Raw genomic sequence first — 12,576 nt, 5'->3', positions numbered from 1 at the left:
ATTTTAGTGGAAAAGGAATTTCGAATTAGTTGACCTGACAGAAGGCCAATCGGATTATCCTGAGGCGCAAGAGAGGCAGATGGAGCAACCATAAACGGGAAACAGAAACACAGTTACTCTATTAAGATGAATCTACTGTATTGAGGACTGGGTAAGCTAGTGCGGTGGTTTTTGGGTAAGAATGTTATTTGGGGAAGGCGACGTAAGGTTGGTATTGCCTTAATCACCTTTAGGAACAAATGAGATATGAACAAATAAGAGGGTAGGATCATTTCAAAGTCTGGTTTGTAGAACAATATACTTGATTAAATAACGGTAAATAAATTACACAAAATTTGTAATATTTGAAGATTAAGACGTAACAATGTAAACTATTATTATTATGACTACTATTACTGCTACAACTATTATCATTGTTAGTTATGGGGAGAGCGAAAACTCAGCAGGTTGGGAGAGGGAAGTAAAAACTTGGGAACTCAAAAGAGTGGGAAAAACTCGGGAACCTGAGGGAAGAGTGGGAAAAACTCGGGAACCTGAGGGAAGAGTGGGAAAAACTCGGGAACCTAAGAGGAGAGTGGGAAAACTTGGAAACCTAAGAGGAGAGTGGGAAAAACTTGGAAACCTAAGAGGAGAGTGTGGGAAAACTTGGAAACCTAAGAGGAGAGTGGGAAAAACTTGGAAACCTAAGAAGAGAGTGGGAAAAACTCGGGAACCTAAGAGGAGTGTGGGAAAAACTCGGGAACCTAAGAGGAGAGTGGGAAAAACTCGGGAACCTAAGAGGAGAGTGGGAAAAACTTGGGAACCTAAGAGGAGAGTGGGAAAAACTCGGGAACCTAAGAGGAGAGTGGGAAAAACTCGGAAACCTAAGAGGAGAGTGGGAAAAACTCGGGAACCTAAGAGGAGAGTGGGAAAAACTCGGGAACCTAAGAGGAGAGTGGGAAAAACTCGGGGACCTAAGGAGAGACTAGGAAAAACTCGGGAACTTAAGAGGAGGGGAAGGAAAAACTCAGGGACCTAAGGTGAGAATAGGAAAAACTTGGGAACCTAGGAGCAGGGGAAGGAAAAACTCGGGAACCTAAGAGGAGGGGAAGGAAAAACTCGGGAACCTAAGAGGAGGGGAAGGGAAAACTCGGGGACCTAAGAGGAAGGGAAGGAAAAACTCGGGGACCTAAGAGGAGGGGAAGGAAAAACTCGGGAACCTAAGAGGAGGGGAAGGAAAAACTCGGGAACCTAAGAGGAGGGGAAGGAAAAACTCGGGAACCTAAGAGAAGGGGAAGGAAAAACTTTGAGACTTAAGAGGAAGGGAAGGAAAAACTCGGGAACCTAAGAGGAGGGAAAGGAAAAACTCGGGGACCTACGGTGAGAGTAGGAAAAACTCGCGAACCTAGGAGGAGAGGAAGAAAAAACCTGGGGACCTAAGAGGAAGGGAAGGAAAAACTCGGGAGCCTAAGAGGAGGGGAAGGAAAAACTCGGGGACGTAAGGTGAGAATAGGAAAAACTTGGGAACCTGGGAGGAGGGGAAGGAAAAACTCGGGGACCTAAGAGGAGGGGAAAGAAAAACTCGGGGACCTAAGGAGAGAATAGGAAAAACTTGGGAACCTGGGAGGAGGGGAAAGAAAACTCGGGGACCTAAGAGGAGGGAAAGAAAAAATCGATGACCTAAGAGGAGGGGAAGAAAAAACTCGGGGACCTAAGGTGAGAGTCGGAAAAACTCGGGAACCTAAGAGGAGGGGAAGGAAAAACTCGGGGACCTAAGAAAAAGGGAAGGAAAAACTCGGTGACCTAAGAAGGGAAGGAAAAACTCGGGAACCTAAGATGAGGGAAGGAAAAACTCGGGGACCTAAGGTGAGAATAGGAAAAACTTGGGAATCTAAGAGGAGGGGAAGAAAAAACTCGGGGACCTAAGGTGAGAGTCGGAAAAACTCGGGAACCTAGGAGGAGGGGAAAAAAAAACTCGGGGACCTAAGGGAAGAACAGGAAAAACTTTGGAATCTAAAGGAAGGGGATGGAAACCTCGGGAACCTACAGGGAGAGTAGGGAACACTCGGGAACCTTAGGGGGAGGGTAGGAGAAACTCGGGAATCTAAGGGGAGGGGAAAGTAAAATGGAACTTGATGAGAAAGCCTAGGAAAAACTTAGGAACCCCCGAATAGCAGTAAGGAAAACTATGGGTCAGGGTAGAAGAAAACTTTGGAAGCTCTGAATAGCTTCAGGAGAAACTCGGGAACCTAATGGAAAAGAGCAAAAAAAAAAAAAAAAAAAACTTGGAAACATCAGACGATGGGAAAGTAAACAAAAAATTAAGAGCTTTGAAAAACGAAAAAGTGAAAACTGGAAAATTTAGATTCAACCTATTAGAGCAAATAACCGCTAATCACAACTTCAGCTAATCCAGTCCATTACTAACCAACAACCACCTTCCCCACCCCACCCTCCAATAACCCCCACCCCAGAATAACACCCCTCTCCCCAAACCCCATGGACCCCCACTTCCATTTAGGGACTGCCTCTGACGCGGAAGTACCCTGTTTACCAGTTGCTAATCACTTCACCTTCCTAATTGCCATTAAATCATTTCAGACAATCTAGTCCACTAGCTGTAACTATTCGTGTGCTCTAGTTTTTTATATATATATATATATATATATATATATATATATATATATATATATATATATATATATATATATATATATATTATATATAAACTTTTATTCATTTAAATTGCATGACTAGGTACAAGTATATGTCACTAAACATCTATTCCAAAATATCCCCCAAAAATGTCTTTAAGGACGTACATATATATAGAACAAAAGCACTGCAACCACACTAGATCATCCCCATAAATCCTTACACTTCGAGAGAGAGAGAGAGAGAGAGAGAGAGAGAGAGAGAGAGAGAGAGAGAGAGAGAGAGAATGTAAAAGAAATGAAGACAAAACATAATAAAAATATTATGTGAACACAAAATCTCTGAACGTAACAAGTATAAAACTGGAATAAATTTCAAGAGATAACGATAAATAATAAACTTAAATATAACAGGCATTTAAATATAACAGGCATTAACTGAGATTAATTGTAAATATATATATATATATATATATATATATATATATATATATATATATATATATATGTGTGTGTGTGTGTGTGTGTGTGTGTGTGTGTGTGTGTGTACATTAACCTGGTGGTACACTGAACACAGATTAAACGCTAAGGTTTTCAACTGAAAGATTGTCCAGAAATATTCAGTAATAGTGAAGTACAGTGACCACTGTAGCCACAAAATACATAGATCCAACATAAAAATGTTTATTTACATACGCCTTGCGTATGCATAAACTGTATGTATATCTATTTACAAAACTACATAAATACATGTATACATAAAATGTGCATTTAAAAATGCCTTACGTTTACAAGAAGTACATACTTATCTATTTACAAAAATGCAGTATGCGCGCACATAAACACGTTGCATACGGTTGTATTTAAACATAGTCACTGCGCGTAATCGCATTTATGCGTATTTAAAAATACGCAGCATACAAATAAAAAAAAACAGCATAAATACGCACCAAAAACCTCTAACACGCTCGAATTTTTCAACGAGTAAAGATACGGCTTTTGGCAGCCTCCTTTTCGCTCTCTCTCTCTCTCTCTCTCTCTCTCTCTCTCTCTCTCTCTCTCTCTCTCTCTCTCAGCCTCTTAAATTTCTCCCGCAGAGCAATTAAGTTTGCTCTCGCGCGTCCTTAAATTTCAGCGCAAGGTTATAAAGTTTCCCCTGAAATCTCCTTTTTCTCTTTTATTTCTTTTTTTTTTTTTTTGAAAAGCGGGAATGGGGCGGGGGTGGGGATAGAGAGGGGAGGGGGAAGGCAGGTGTTGGTGCATGTGTTTCTCTTCCATAAAGTCATGTGGGTGTTTTATGTTTCTCTCTCTCTCTCTCTCTGATGATGATGATACAATAATTCTTATCATCCTTATATTTATTTCATAATTATTACTATAACTTAACGCTGGTAATTCTCTCTCTCTCTCTCTCTCTCTCTCTCTCTCTCTCTCTCTCTCTCTCTCTTTTATGTTGATGATACAATAATTCTTATTATCTTTATATTTACTAAATTATTATTGTTATTACTTTACACTCACTATGTAGTCATTATTATTATTATCATTATTACTAAATCTACCCTGTGTCCTTTTCCCAGATGGCGTTAGCCTTCCAGTTCTCAAGTCAACTTCTGGGATGAAGCTGCTACACCCACGCCCTTCTTCGACGCAGTTGCGAATCTCTACAGCCAATCAACTAAAATGTACATAATTCTCACTAGAATTCAGTGGAACTTGCCAAAAGTGTTCCGGCTCGCTTGGGAATCGAGTCGAGAGTCTCTCACTTATAAGGCGAGTGGACTAAACACTATAGTGCAGGGAACCAGTATTATTATTATTATTATTATTATTATTATTATTATTATTATTATTATTATTATTATTATTATTATTATTATTATTACTTGAAATATAAAACCCAACAAATTTATTCTCATTTAAAAACCGTTAAAGTGACAAAATTATTTTATTTTTATGGAATAAAATTTAGAAAGCAAATAACGGCTGCCAATTTGTATTAACATTTCATTACTTCAAATATATAACCAGACAAAATTGTTCTCCTTTTAAAAAAACAAGTTACAAAATGATTTTATTTGTATGAATTAAAATAGAAAAAAAGACGGCTGTCAACTTGAATTTAAATTTTATTACTTAAAATATAAAACCTGACAAATTTATTCTCCTTTAAAGACAACTAAAGTGACAAAATAATTTGATGTTTTCCATTATTTTAAATATATATAACCAGACGCTATTTTTTTTATTTTAAATATATAACAAGACAAATTTATTCTCCTTTAAAGATAACTAGAGAGACAAAATAATTTTATTTTTTCATTATTTTAAATATGTAACAAGACAAATTTATTCTCTTTTAAAGACAACTAAGGTGACAAAATAATTTTATTTTTATGAAATAAAGTACGGACAAAAGAAATGACACCTGAAGAACTTCAAGAGAATGCAGAATTATTTACCAGATGAACGAAAACGTTTTGAAATTTGTATTCATTGAGACATTTCATAAAAAGTTACCGGTGACGCATTCATATGATATATTATCGTAAAAGATGATAAAATATGCCAAGGGGACATACAACTGCGGGATCACTTGTGCATTTGGATGATAAACTGCAGGAATAATTGTGTACAGTGCATTGAGTACAAAAGTTTGTCGTCAGCGTAAACATTACGTTATGTATTGAGTATATACTTCGCTAAAACTTGAAATTAGTGTCAGGGATTATTGCATGTGCAAACGAGCACACACACACACACACACACACACACATATATACACACACACACACACACACATATACACACACACACACACACACACACACACACACACACACACACACACACACATATATATATATATATATATATATATATATATATATATATATATATATATATATATATATATATATATATATAAATAACAGGACCTCATTTAAACTGGATGGTAACTAGCGGAGATATTTATTCGGGAAAAGTTGCAAGCTTTCTAGGGCTAACAGTCCTCATCGTCTGGAATACTGGTATCAATTGTATTAATGTATAGAACATTTGTGTAAGTGATATATATATTATATATAACATATTTACATTTATATATATACATATACATATTTTGTTTGCATAAACAGGCAAATTTATCATATCAGTTCGTTCACTGAAAGAAAAGGACTTTTCATTTGAGGTAATGATAAAACTGCCTCATTTCAATCATTCGGGAAACATAGAGGAAAGATCAGAAATCCACACTGCGAAAGTGACTTTCGCATGAGAGAATTTAAACAAATTTACCACATATGAAAAACATGTCAGTAAGGCAACTGCTATGCATGAGCGCGCGCGCTCGCACGCACATAAACAAGCACACAATCGTCACATCTTCATGTTGCTGGATAAATAAACGCGTGAATAAACAACCAGCCAAAAAAACTAATAAAAAAATAATAAATAAAATTATCACATCTTTATTCTGACAGAGAAGTACAATAAGTCTACGGGTTCATACCATACACTTTCAATGTGACATCCGTTTTCTATTGTCGTTTATATTATTTTTTATTACACACCATATTAAGTTTCGGGTGAGAATTTCCTCACCCGATACCGCCATTAGAAGGCTTTGTACCTAGACACCTGATTTGGCTGCCAGTTATTTGATTGTGATTTCATCTGCTGGCTTTTACCGTTTCACGTTTCAAACTATTTTCATGTGAATCAGGTGTGCTAGTAACGATGGAATAAACAAAATAAAAAAAAAATTATAATTAATATAACAAGTAGTTTCGAAATGCATAAACTTTGGCCTAATTTATAATGCATTATTTTGAAACTGAATGCAACTTAAATCTCACACGCATTTGTAAGTAGTTTTAAATATTATTTAAAATTTCAATTTACTTTTTAAAATATGCCGCAGTTACATTAGATTTTCTTCTTATTCTTGAAAATTATTTGAAATTATATATTTAAAAACCTAATTTCGAAAATTTCAAGCTGCGCAAAATCTGAAAAACACCTAAATAAAACATACAAAAGTCTACGGAGCGTTCACGCCACGTTCCAAACCAACTCTCAAGCCGGCGAGGTGTGACCAAGATCTTGTATCTAGATTCCAGAATAAGAGCTGTAATTGAAACAGAACTTAGCAGCCATGGTGTGTGTGTGTGTGTGTGTGTGTGTGTGTGTGTGTATGTATGTATGTATGTATGTATGTATGTATACGTGTTCTGACAAACTGAGCGTGAAAGTCCATTTTCTTAATGCAGATCCGTGACATATTTCACTGAGCAAATAACTCCTTTAGCGCAGGTTTACGGCGCTATAACGGCACTTCCCCGTTCCTTGTCAGCAATAGCTGATCGAAAGATTCCATTCGAGAAAGAGCGTGTGGGCGTGTGCACACATAACGCGCCGTTTATAAATCAAAAGGCTGACTGTAATTAAGATCGAGGTCGGTGGTAATGTCAACACAACTCCAGTCGTAAGAAATCGCTGGTCTGACGTCTTTTCTACGTACGAATATTGGTCTCCCCCTTCCCCTCTCCCCCCACCCGCTTTCCCTACCCACTCCCATCCAACCCAGAAACTCCCTCCCTCACCCACCCACCGAAGACCTGAATACGTGCTATAACTCACCCACTCACAGCCAATCGGGTTATGAGATTTGCGCCTGATAGAGGACGAGAAAGAACGGCTTAAAAGAAGGCAAAATTTTTCAACTATTCATGAAGGCTATTACGGCGTAGTACCGTTTTCAGGGTGACCGAGGGACACGTAGGAGTGAGGAGGAGGAGGAGGAGGAGGAGGAGGAGGGAGGAGGAGACTTCATAAGGGAACTGACAAGAGCAGAATTCTTCGAAGAACAGACGACGCAAATAGCGCGGTCAATACTCAACGCCCTCTCCTTTTTATTCCTTCAGATTTTTTCAGGACATAAAAACTTTTTATTTAATTGTATCAATGGAAACGACATATAGTTCGCATACTATAGCAACTGAAAATACAATTCTTAAGGACATAAATTTTAGTTATTATTTATTTAGCTAAATTTCAAATATTTTCTTAACTCATAATGGTTTCTCAATGAATCTTTTTTCTCTCTGTTTTGGAAGCATTTCTAATAATCCTATTATATAAAATATTACTTGTGCAAAATTACCACCAATATTTATAAGAATCATACACCACCAATATTTATAAGAATCATACTCGTTCTTAGAACTTGTAGACTAAGATGTATACATACAAGGAGGTTTCAAAATATAATGCAAAGTCATCCTGAAGATATTTAACAAAAAACTGCTAAAACGGCCAATAATTTTAATCAGATACACATACATGCATACTTACATACATACATACATATATCACACACACTTTTATATATTTTTATATATATATATATATATATATATATATATATAATATATATATATATATGATGCTTATAAATAAATAAATAAATATATATATATATATATAAATATATATATATATATATATATATATATATAATGATACTTATAAATAAATAAATAAATTATATATATATATATATATATATATATATATATATATATATATATATATATATAAAGTTCTATTTGTCTGTCTGTGTCTCTCCTCATATGTATGTGAGTTCCTCTCTCTCTCTCTCTCTCTCTCTCTCTCTCTCTCTCTCTCTCTCTCTCTCTCTCTCTCTCTCTCTCTCTCTCTCTCCACAAAAGAGGGCATTGGTTTTTGGAAAATAGGAAAAACATTATCAATGAATTTAAGCAACATGGAAAGAAGTAAAACACAGACACTTCCACATTTAGAAACAATGAACGGACTGTTTTCACCCTGTTACTGACAGTTATACGTTATACTTACGTTACCGGAGTAACGGAAGGAGTGACAGAAGTAACTGCAAACTAAGTAACTAGGAATACGAATTACCTATACTTTGTATCTCCGCTTACCGCGAACTGTCCCAGATTTATTTATATAATAATCTTCTCCTCCTCATTTTTCTTCTTTATCTTTATTATTTTTAATTATTATTATTAATTATTATTATTATCATCATTATTAGGAGCTTGTTAGTGCTGGAACCCGGGGCTACTGTCTCCCCTACCCTCCCGCTCCCCTAACTACCCCGCCCCCGACCCTGGGCGGACAAACAGGATTGCTGGAGGAGGGTGGATGTCTCCCCTACCCTTCCGTTCCCCTAGCAACATCGCCCCCACCTGGGGCGGACAAACCGGTTTGCAGGGGTTGGGTGGTTGTGTCATGTCTCCCCTACTGCCATCCGGGGGAGGACACACAAGATCAGATCCTCTCGGATTTTATTATTATTATTATTATTATTATTATTATTATTATTATTATTATTATTATTATTATTATTATTACTTTCATAAGCAATTGTCCACAAAATCACATGCATATTGTGTGAAAAGCGGAAATATCCGAAGACATATTTAAATAATATCCACGGAAATATCAAATGAATATTAATTAAATAAAGAAATATCCACATTTATCAAATCACTTATCTTATTCCATTTACATAATGATTTTGAGTCATATCTTAAAAGATGTAGTTTTTATGATATAATTATTATTCATAGTCAGGTCAGGACTTAACGATAACACTATTTAATGATCTTTATCTAAATACTAACCTTTGAGGTATATTAAGAGGATATATGATATTAAAATAAAAAGAAAATAAATTTAGGTATTTTCCTTCACCTCCTCAATATTCTTTGGAAGCTTGAATTTCAAGTGAATGGCCCCTTTGGTGGGCTTGTTCCATATGAATAGGTTTCATCTTCTGAATAATAATAATAATAATAATAATAATAATAATAATAATAATAATAATAATAATAATAATAATAATAATAATAGCTTCAATAGGCTACGTTCTACATAACCTTTGAAAAATGGATAATGTTAACCTATGTAAAATGGTTCACATTTTTGAAGCATGTGAAAATTAAATTACATTTCTAAAGTATGTAAAAGGAGTCAAAATGAGTCACATTTTTAACCCAGGTAACATGGGAAACATGTTTCACCTGGGGGAAAACTAGGCATACTCTTTCCGGAAGAGGAAAAATTGGATAAATCAGAAGACTATTGTAAATGGGTTACACTTTTTTAAACCTGTGCTAAATGGGGTAGAGTTTTTTTTTTTAACAAGACGTCGAACCCTATGCAAGACAGTATATATATTAATGTATATATGTATATACATATACATACATATATATATATACATACAGTATGTATACATATACTCGTATATTTATATATGTATACATATATATATAAATATATATAAATATATATATATACACATATATACATATATATATATATATATATATATATATATATATATATATATATATATATATATATATATATATATATATATATATATATATATATATATATATTTATATATATATATATATATATATATATATATATATATATATATATATATATATATATATATATATATATATATATATATATATATATATATATATATATATATATATATATATATATATATATATATATATATATATATATATATATATATATATATATATACATATGGTATCACATCATAACCACACACACTTCTCCATCTACAAAACATACAGCCCACATCGAAATATAGAGAGCTTAAGCGTCATTTAATACTCCTTAAGAAGCTTATTCCCTATTCCTTTAAAACCACACGATAAGCCCACAGCGCCTTACCAAGATGAGGAAGGTAAATCCCCCCACAAAATTCTTCCTTACCTAAGAGAGATCAGCCTTTGGACACTCACCGAATCATCCGCACTCTGGAAAAAAGAGGAAGAAAAACATTAGGAAGATTTATGGGAGACCTGCCTTACAGGAGATTAAGAGATTACACGAGATTTCTCTCTTAATGTCGTGTTCGATAAGGCGTAGGATTTTCTTCTAAAATCCTAACCACAGATCTACAGATCTGATTTGTGAGGATTCTTATCTTGATCATCCTTACTACTACAGTGGTTTTATGGATTATTTTCGTTCTGTGTTCTTATAGATGTTAATAATCTTAATAACGGAATATAATTCATAATCTTTATCCTTCAATAACCTATCTGAATGAGAAAATAATTCTAAATTATTTATCTCATAACCGTTCACACTTTTACGGGAATAAAACTAAATTTGTAAGTTATCTTTAGTTTGTCGATTTACCCGAAGTATTTGACTGGCACAAGTGAACATATTTACTCAAAATTATAACCCTCACACAACAATAAACTATTGTATTACCATTTACAGAATTTATAGAGAAATGGGACAATCCTATTATATATATACATATATATATATATGTGTGTATATATATATATATATATATATATATATATATATATATATATATATATATATATATATATAGAAGAAGAAGAAGAAGAAGAAGAAGAAGAAGAAGAAGAAGAAGAAGAAGAAGGAGAAGGAGAAAATAAGGAGAAGGAGAAGAATAAGTAGAAGGCGGCGATAACTTACGTAAATAAAAAGAACAACAACAAAAAATAAAAGAAATAAATTAATTTCGCTTTACAATAAACAAGGTACCAAACAGTGACGTCAAGAAGAAGAAGAAGAAGAAGAAGAAGAAGAAGAAGAAGAAGAAGAAGAAGAAGGCGATAACTTACGTAAATATAAAGAACAACGACAAAAAATACAAGAAACAAATTAATTTCGCTTTACAATAAACAAGGTATCAAACAGTGTCGTGAAGAAGAAGAAGAAGAAGAAGAAGAAGAAGTGGAAAAAGAAGTAGAAGAAGAAGACGAAAGAGACAACCCACAAGAACAAAAACAACAAAAACGACAAACGGAGGAAATAAGAGACAACTCGCAGAAAGCTCCGACGCCATATTGTAAATCTCTCAAGGAAAAATATTCAAGACATTTGCGAAGAAGGAGGGAACAAAAGTAATGACAAACGTTGATCATCCGGACATCCATCAAGAGAAGAGATTAATGGACGAAGATGGAAAAAGAAGATATAAAGAAGACGGAACGGCGGAAGAAATGGACGTGGAAATTGCTAAACGAACGGGGAAGTATGATAGATAGCCCCCTTTGGATTATTCCTTGTCCACATACGTATTTAATACAAGTAAATTGTGCAACTGTGTATAAGTTTTATATATATATATATATATATATATATATATATATATATATATATATATATATATATAAAATCTGTAAATAGGTATACTACAGATAATAAAAAATAATAATCGCTAGGCCCGTGGATCGTTTCTGGTTCATCGTACATCAGTCATCCCAACAGTAAGTGGGTACCAACGACTACTGGAGTCAAGAGAGAGGGTGTGGGTTTTGCAACCCCATTCCTAGAGGCTTACTCAGAAGCAAGAAGACTACACCTTTATAGAGGCTCCTTTTCCAAAGGGGGATATACATAAATATAATATATGTATGTGTATATATACATATATATATGTATAAACACATACATATATTATGCATATATACATATATGTATATATATATATATATATATATATATATATATATATATATATATATATATATACATATATGTATATATACATATACATATATCTATGCATATATACACATATGAAACTCTTCATTAAGGAGATAACGAAGACATGAGCTATTTTACATTTCAAAAAGATAACCAAAGACAAATATGCAGAGAACAGAAGGGAGGAGGAGGAGGAGGAGGAGGAGGAGGAGGAGGAGGAGGAGGAGGAGGAGGAGGAGGAGGAGGAGGAAGACTAAACGCGATGAAAATCACAGCATCCCAAATTCATCCAGCGTGTTTTTGTCTATCAGTTTCTCTTTTGTTTTCCGGGAACCCTCTTCTCTCCTCCACCTCCTCCTCCTCC

The 12,576-nt window shown here is 34.3% G+C and overlaps 1 protein-coding gene across 6 annotated transcripts in view; it reads right to left on the bottom strand.

Annotated features, from left to right (window-relative positions):
- pros (prospero) overlaps nt 1-12,576 on the bottom strand; it is a 1,677,936-nt gene that overhangs the window by 1,072,471 nt on the left and 592,889 nt on the right. For all 6 annotated transcript variants that reach the window (XM_067089459.1, XM_067089458.1, XM_067089463.1 and 3 more), the window contains one exon: nt 10,478-10,492. The gene's annotated coding sequence lies outside the window, so the exon portion shown is untranslated. The remainder of the gene's footprint in view (nt 1-10,477; nt 10,493-12,576) is intronic.

This window comes from Macrobrachium rosenbergii, chromosome 46, assembly GCF_040412425.1.
Source record: "Macrobrachium rosenbergii isolate ZJJX-2024 chromosome 46, ASM4041242v1, whole genome shotgun sequence".
In the NCBI taxonomy this organism is placed as follows: Eukaryota; Metazoa; Arthropoda; class Malacostraca; order Decapoda; family Palaemonidae; genus Macrobrachium; species Macrobrachium rosenbergii.
This window is presented reverse-complemented; position numbering and strand designations above follow the sequence as displayed.